The sequence below is a fragment of the Pezoporus wallicus genome, unplaced genomic scaffold, assembly GCF_028554395.1.
Source record: "Pezoporus wallicus isolate ANWC-B61680 ecotype Strahan unplaced genomic scaffold, APGP_CSIRO_Pwel_v1 contig_7806, whole genome shotgun sequence".
In the NCBI taxonomy this organism is placed as follows: Eukaryota; Metazoa; Chordata; class Aves; order Psittaciformes; family Psittacidae; genus Pezoporus; species Pezoporus wallicus.
This window is the reverse complement of record NW_026640004.1, coordinates 161,947-170,943: the sequence shown is the minus strand read 5'-3', so window position 1 is coordinate 170,943 and position 8,997 is coordinate 161,947.

Below are 8,997 nucleotides of genomic sequence, written 5' to 3'. Positions count from 1 at the left end.
TTTGCATTTGCGTTTTACCTGCTCTCAAGCAGATATGAAAAACACCCATACACTGGATTTTTTTGGCAATAAATCACCCCCCTTGAGAGTGTCACAAAACGTTTGGTTTTTGTGTACACAGAAAAAGTTGTACTTTACAGAGTATGTTGAGCTGACTTCTGAGATATCTCAGTAAAGTGTTTTAGAACATTTATCCAACTCCTAAAGAGAAGTGAATGAGAGTGATTTTCAGCATGAACAACATCATTTAGAAATCATGCTGTGGACTACTGAACAGAAAACAAAATGAAGTGCCCTGTTATATGCTTCCAAACTATAGTGGCTGTTCTCCATTAGCACAGGTATATTGCAAGACTTTCTGGCTATAACACTTAAAACATGCTGGCTAGGATATGAAATTCAATGCAGTTCCAATTTGCATTCAGTTAATAACAAACATTTTAGTTCTTTAGTTTCCTCGTGTTAGCTTTCCCCCAGCCCCCCAATAAAATTATTATTTCATTTCTGAAACAGTAGGGTTTAATCCAACTACTTTTGTGGGTGAATAGTATATATATTTGGCAAGAGTACAGTAGCAAACATTCACTGAATCTATGTTGCATCTTTTCAGGTAAGTAAAACTCCTCAGGATTTACAAGGATTATATTCCAGACTATGTTAAAACCTAATTCCAGGCTACATCCTCCTACGAGTCCACATTCAGCTGGCTAGAATCTAGAATTCAGAGGTCTGTATATCAAGCTGGCTAAGCTGAGCTGAAGTGAGTCTTCTACTTCTTCAAAATGAATTTAATGATTTCAAAAAGGTATTAGACACAGAACAAGCTTTCACATTATCTGCTGTTTCACTTTGTGCTGCTCCATAATTAAATACCTCCAAATTCTAGCCTCATACACCGTAGGGATGGATGTCATCGTGCAGCATATTGATAAATTAAGAGCATACATATGCACATAGTCCACGTGTTTAAAGAATAAAAAAATAACCAAAATATACACAAGTTTGGAAGGTAAAAATGCCAACCAAAAATAAACACCAACCCCACAAAACAACATAAAACCTGGTAAATCAACAAGATAAGTAGCATCAAACCATTGTCAAATTACACATTACTTAATAACACATTAGTTTCCATTTGAATATACTAGTCATTGCTGTTACAATTGTATTCTACGTCACCAAATATACTTGCAAATACTCCAGTTTGAGTTCTCCCTTATTTTCCAGTATCTTTAACTTTTATTCAGATAAGAACCAACTGATTTCACTACAAATGCCATGTTTTCACTCCTGCTCTATTTCCCTGTTTTTCAGTAATCAAGTATTGCCTTAGTCAAAGCATCACATCAGGTACTGGAAAGTTCTATTATTTTTCTAGGACTTCCATCAAAATCTTCTCCAAAGCAACTTTATTTCAGGTCAGGCAACTCTCTCCCACAAACATAACTTGCTTTCTTTATTCCTACACATCAAGCTGAACATTTGGCAGCATAGAAACAGATTTTCAAATAAGCTTATCTGAGAAACTTCATCTAATTCATTTAGATCATCACTGCACTACATCACCTCAGCTCCCTTTGCAAGTGCCCACTGCAATTATTTCAGTGTATGAAAACACTGAATAGCATCAGGTCAGGAACAGGCGACCACTAAAGTACGCTGAAAATATCCGCAGTTGTATAAGAACAGTTCCTCATTGTGACTTCTTGCACTACAAGTCACATTTGATCAAATTCACTGAGCTACTACTGCAGGCCCCAGCTCAGCCACAGTAGGCATCTCCTTTTCTGCTCTCAGAAGCCACGATGACAGAATATCTTGTGTAACTCAAATAAAATACTGTTTCAAAGCTGAGTTAAAACATGCCTACCTGAAGTCTTCTGCTCAGCCACATCCCTACATGTAGCAACAAACACTGTTTCTTCACCATTGCCACTAGTCCCTCACTTCAGGCTCCTTTTAACAATCCCATCATCTTGGGATCTTCAGAAGACTCCAAATGGAAAAGAAAGAGAACACCCTATCTCAAGGCCTCCATCATAGATTAGCTACACCTACTTTTTCATCTTCCCTGCACTTACTTAACTTTAGATAGAACCTGCTCCAACCCCAGAGTATAAAATCCCTTATCTCATTACCTCCTTCCTCTTCAGCAATGCTCTTTCTGCCTCTCTGTCTTGTGGCAGAAAACCCCTCCCAAGCACTCCATATTCGCATTCATATTCAGTGAAACACTACTGAAACCTTCTATTCCCTGGCAAGCAAGTATAAGTAAATAGAAACCAAAATTGCAGTTCAAGGTGTTTTATGATAATTAAATAGACTATGCATAGGATCGGCATCTTTGGTTTTCTAAGAATGATACATTTTAAATAAATCCATGTACCACAGTACATTACTCAAAGCAGTTATATTCAATAAAATTATTGTTTCATTAAAAAAAAATCACAAACAAAAAACTTCTTTGGCACTATTTCCTATAAAATTGGGTAGATGGACACAAGTTCCATTACCGATTTTTATGCCTTCATACACTGTATCCCATCAGCAGCAATCATACAGCACCAATGCCAAGTTTCTACACCTTTGAATGTCATCCCAGTAATCCTTTTCAGAAATTTTCATAGTATTAACAAGACTTAAGTCACTCTTTGCTGAAACATCACCTTACACCCCCAGCCCATACCCCCACCATTAACCCACCTGCAGGTGGGCAATCACTCTGAAGCCAGGCAGCTCACCTGCATCCCTCATCATGCCTCAACAAAATGATTCCTCTGCAATCAGGAGGAAACCCAATCTCATTAATTTTACTGTTCACCACTAATCTCCCTTCATTTCTGTTCCATCTTTGGGTTTGTCCAACTTGCTATTGCCACATTCTAGGATTTGTTTAATTAAACAATTTTTATTAAACAAGATTTTTTTAAGTGTACCTTGAGGGTACCTGGTAAAATATTCTAATGCATTCAATATACATATAGTATTCTTGCATATTCATTACATATTTTTACACGTGACGATACATAATTTACTTTCAATCTCAGCTTTGTGTTCAGGGTTGTATTCAGCTCTTTAAAAGTAACACTTTTACAACAGTTAATTCACTATGTATTAACTTGTGGTTTTATTAAATGCATGTGTAGGTTCACATGTGATAAAAGGACAGGGAAATTGTCATTAAATAGGTATTGCTTACATTCCTGATAAGTATTTTTGTTTCCATAAAATTATAAGGAGAAAAGTTTTATTTCCTATTCCATCTCTGATTTATTTAATGCAAGGGTCAAAGGGGATCAGTAAAATTAAAAAAAAACATGTTTTTATAAACATTTAGCCAGGAAGGGATTGCTCTTGTGTTACATCTTTTGGGGGGAAGAAGTTGGGAAAGAGAAGAGGGAGTCAATGAGAGAGCTCATCAGTGAATCTTAGTTTTTCTTAGACTCTGGTTTCTTTCTATGCAAGTCTGAAGGTCCTCCACTTTTAGTGGAAGTGTTGCCCTTTGCTTAGCACTAGTCAGAAAAGGGAAACAGTAGTGAAATTCAAGTAAGTGGAAGCAACATTTTTAAAATGGGCACACAGCCGCGCAAAATGTCTGTTAAATGGTACGTGATCAGATTGCTATTCTTTTACAAATAAACACAAAAGACAACTGAAGAAATAAGCAAATGGACATCAGAAAATAAAATCAGGAGTAAAAATATGTCTTTTCGTGTAATTTAATTTAAACTCTTACTCTGCTTTTCTTTGGAAGAGAAATTCATCAGCACATGAAAATTCAAGAGAGCTAGGATGATGTTAAAAGAATAAAGCATCATTTCTTAGATAAAAGAATGCAGTTACATATGTTATACCACAAGACATGAGTAGTCCATTTCATTACAAAACATACCTTTTTATAATATTTTTTTTTTTAATTTGCTAAATAGGAATGAAGTATTTAAGTTTCAACAGCTACTCAGGTATTCTTTAGGTAATATTGGACCATACCATTTTCAAATATTAGGTTCCTTTTCACTGCCACCTTTAAATGCTTTTCATAAACAGGCCCAGTGATAAGTAGTAAGTCAATGATAAATTTGTTTCACTTTGGCAAGTAAGTGGAGAAGAAAGGTTTGGCTGGGGAGTTCTTAAATCCCATCTGTTGCTCTTCTACTCTGACACTAAACTGGGGTCACACAATTATCTAGTTACTTAACGTCCAGTTCTATACTTTAAATATGTTATTTCTTATCAGACTGAGTCCTCATGCTCAAATTTGCTCTGAAGAAGCAGAAATTGAGTTTAGAAAATAGGATTTCCTTTCCTTTCTTTCTGTTCTTGGCACTTGCTGTCTTCATTCAATGTGGAACATCATTTTGACACAATGCAATAGGTAATACTGTAAAATCGAATGCAATAAAAGATACCCAGCATACACATATATGAGGAAAGAGTCTATATCTACAAAAATGCTGTTCAATTTTCATTGGTTGCAGTTCAATTTCAAACTATTCACTCAACTTCAGTAATCCCTCTCAGATCCCAGCTCCACAGGTCTCTGCTTACTTCTGAGCATCACACAAACATATCATTTTCTTCTTACCATGTTCAAGGAGCATTTTAGCATACAATCTACTACTCTGGCTGAAGAGGAAGGTTTCTATTTTACCAGTAAGGGTCTCTGTGTCAGTGTAGTATACTAGGAAGGTCTGCAGGGACAAAATGCCCCGCAGAGCATAGTAAGTCCTCTGACATGGCCAGATTGTTTTGAAAATGTACATAAGGCACCCAAGAAACATTCTTCAGAGTAAAGGTTTGTTATTTTAAAAAGCAATATAATCTGTAAGGAAAACAGGGTATGCAGAAAAGCATAGGACATTTTCCTATACCTTAATCCATCAAAGCCTTTAACAGCCTTTTTTGGGGGGTTAGGAGTTGGACTACATTGATGTAGATGGCGATGCCTGGATACATTTTCTTTTTTGGTCTTATTTTTTCTTGTAAAATACCTGAAGAAAGATGATTTATAGCGTCAACTCTGTAATGTCAGCTCTGTCCCTTTGTATAATTTGCTTGTAATAGAAGTTAACAGTCACTGTACTACTAGAACTATTTTGGGAAACCATTGTGGTAACATGCAAAATCTCCTTCCTTGTTCTAATGTCTACTCATTTATTGACTCAGGGTCAACATCTGAATGCTCAAGTATATAAAATAATAAAGCAACATTTCAGGAAACGAAAACCAAACAAATACTTTTTTTGCTTCTTTCTAAATTTTAGCAAAATTTTTATTCTGGAGGAGATAGAACAGGTTTATGTATAAGAAATTTACATAATCTGACAAAAAAAAATCAGAAATCTCATCAGCTGACTATAATCTTCATCCTTCAATGAACAAAATAGCATTATGTAATTCAGCTGAAGAGATGGCACAAGATGGATTTATGAGTGTAAGTAAAGAGAGTGGAAGAGAAGCCCAGAAGTGAAATGGTATCACAGTTCCAGAGAAAAAAACTAGAAGGGAACCATTTGCAAAGAAAAAGAATCACAGCTTTGTGTGCTGGAAAACACTGTATTTAAATCAAATAATGTCTCTGATGTTGTTTTTCTACTCTAGAAAGAAGTTTCCAGCAACCAGCCAGAAGAGTGGTAACAAATTTATCACGTAATGAATTTTGTTATGTGGTAAAGAATAGAGGAAAACGAACAGTGATTGAGCATCAACCTAATGTAGCATATTTGTCAGTCTGCATGAATTAAAAAGCTAGAGGGATGCTGTATAGTATTTGCTGTCTGTGGTTTGATTCATGGCGTTGTTGGCTGTCTTAGAACTATTAATGATAAAGTCTGGTGAATTTCTGAATTTGGAAGAGCTAGTTAGGGTATTTTCAACTGGGAGCAAAGTAAATTTCTGGAAGGTTCAGTATGTTCAGCATAATCTTGGACAGCTAAGACTGAATACTTCAATCTGCATCACATAACATCAACAATCTTAACATTATTTATGTGTACAGCTAGGCTTTTATTTTTGTAGCTAAAGTCAGTGCCCTCAATGTCACCTGTGATAATGCATTACCATTTTATATCTATGGAAACGGGAGGAAAATCACATAGACTTAATAGGAAATATTACAGTAATCCCCATGTATCAGTTAAGATAACTGTTCCAGCAGGGTATAAATTGCCACAGGCTTCTTCTGTATTCAGACAACTCTGAGACTTAAATCCAAATGCAGATATGTGTTTCCCGTTTCCTGGAGTTCATGAACACATTATAATTGTTGATTCAACTAGTGAAGGGGAAGGAGACATATGTGGGTCGTAGGGAGTTCAGAATGGCTGAAAGACACCAAGTATCGTAAGTAATACTGCCCAAATGGTGTGATAATGGTGGTTGTTAGGTATTACTCCATTGGTTGTGCAGAAAAATTGAAGGGGAAAAAGATAATTGAGGATTATAGTCTCATATGGGCAGAGATTTGGTGGGGGTCATTGTATTTGCTATTCACTTTGTTAAAATAAAAAGTGAAAAATCTATCTACACCCCAAGGCATTATTTCATATCAATAATAAAATATCTACTTTTTGTATCTCCTCAGCAATATATAAACATATGTTTATATGAAATATATTATGATACATATATTCACTGCATCAACCCTGATGACAACAGTGTTAGAAATACTTTATTTTAACCAGCAAGAATGGTGCGGGAAGAAGTCTGTAACTCAAAAGTTCCTGAACATTATTTTGTATATGGAAGAGGAGGAGCCTGACATTATCACACTTCAGCACTGGGACCTTTCAGTGTGACTGCAGGTTAAGGCTACACTGGGTTACATACTCTGGGGCTTGCTGCTCCAACACATTTATCAAAGGAAACCACATCAGCTTGGAAAAATATGGCAAAAGCCCAAGGATGCAACAGATGATGTATAGCCCAAAACGCCCAGCAGCTGCTTGGAAATCAACATAAGGGAAGTAGGGAAGCAGAGCAGCAGTGGTTGGAGGGTGCCTGTGCCATGGTGCACGGGTCCTAGCACCGTTTTCGGGAGGTGTGTTGGGTGTGAGGTCAGCCATGCAGCCTGATCACACTCAAGCAATATTTTCCCCTGGAATTTTATGCCCCTCAGACATTCTCCCCATCTTCATGACAAATCCTCCTATTCTGTACACACCCATGTGAAGGAAGGAGCTAATCACGCCTGTGCTGGGATGCAGCTGAGCAGAGTGCAGCCCATGTGGGACAGGGCAGGAAAAAGGGTTGCCATGGAAACCTATCACTCTGCTGCTAATCTCTGTCTAAGCTTTGATGCCACATTGAAGCAGCCAGGTCTAACTTCTATCAACTGGCAATGACTGCAAGTATTCACCCATGGTATTTGCACCCTTTTCTACTTTGAATATTTGCTTTGCTTTTCTAGAAAGTGTAAAAACTTCCACTTGTAAATAAAAACAAAGCAATAAAGAAAAAAAATAAATCGTAAGACCTGAGCCTGTTACAAAAACAACTGTAGGAATTTTTGTTCTTACTTTGGGTTTGGGTTTTTTTGCTAAGTAGCAAGCTGATAAGCAAGAGAGTTAAAAAGACTCCAGGGTATTTTATTTATCAGCCATTGCTTGCTTCATTTAATAATACAGCCTAATCAAGAAAGAATAAGAGGCCTTGAAGTTGTTTCACACTAATCTCCCTTTTGTTAGTGTTTCAGAATCAGCTTTAGGTCATATGAGGTCCCTGTTGACAGCCAGCTTAGGTTGCCCACAGGAGAAAACATGCTAGGAGAGGAGAAGAAAAGGGGTAAAAGCCTGTTATAAAAGACATCACAAAATACGCAGCTTTCTGTTCCTAAATTAGTATCTTTTCCTTTCTTCTCACTGCCCGCCTTTTGTTCTTTCACCTTGTCTTTCTGGGGGGCTTGAAAAAAGCCATTTGTTTAGTGTGGTTCATATTTCAAATACTGTCAAGCACAACTGAATGATACTTGGCTGATTTCACAAGTTTCAGTTTTACAGATGTAATGTTTAAGTCATTTGTTGGCTCCATATGTTTGTTCCCAAATAGCAATCTGAGATGTCTTATACACAGCATACATTTCTTGGACTGTGCAGAAAAGAGATGACGCAAACTGCATGACATATAGAAGAAATAATTGTTTATTCCAAAATTTTTGCCTTAAATCAGACATCATCAACAGATTATATATGGTGCTGAACTAACTTCTTTATTCTTCTGGGCAATTACCGTAATACCTCAGACAGTAATGTAGGCAAAAGGAGAATTTGTCTGGCAAACTGAATAGAGTTGACTTTCAGGCCTCCCCTTATGCCAAAGTTTCTGCATCATCTAACAAGTGACACCAAGATCCACATAAGAATATACAATACATTTTAACATTATTCATAAAAATTAACATTATGAAACCAATTATTTTATATACCAGCCTTAGTGTGCAGAGTCTGTGTGAAGCCACTGATAACACATGCTCTAAGGCAGCTCTGTGTTTTTAAGTGTGACTTCCTTTATAAGCATTCTCAAGAAGCATACCACTCTTTGATGAAGAGCAGTATACTTTCTTTTCTAGAAATGCCGCTAAGGTAAGTCACCTCTCCCATTCAGATTGCTCCAGATACAGCTTGGACTGAAACCTCTGGCCAGATAACAATATTTTAGTGTTCTGCAAAGGCTGTGGTGACCGTCCATGAATGGGAAATGTGACTGCTGATGCTTTGCTGCTGGCACTCCCCACACCATATTCCATGAGCAACTGGTAGTAAAGCACTTGCAGCTGGTAGGAGGAGAGCTGGTGGTACAAGTAGTACTCTCTCTTTGCCTGATTTCCAGCTGAGAGAAGCAGAACAGATGGCTGGGAAGAGAGGGTGGAGAACAAACATTTATGGAATAGTGAACAATCTCCTTGGAGTAAATGTGAACATCTATTCAGCAGATCAGGATTCCATTTTCATATTGGTCTTCCAGATAAAATTACAAAAATAAACAGAATTTAACAATAGA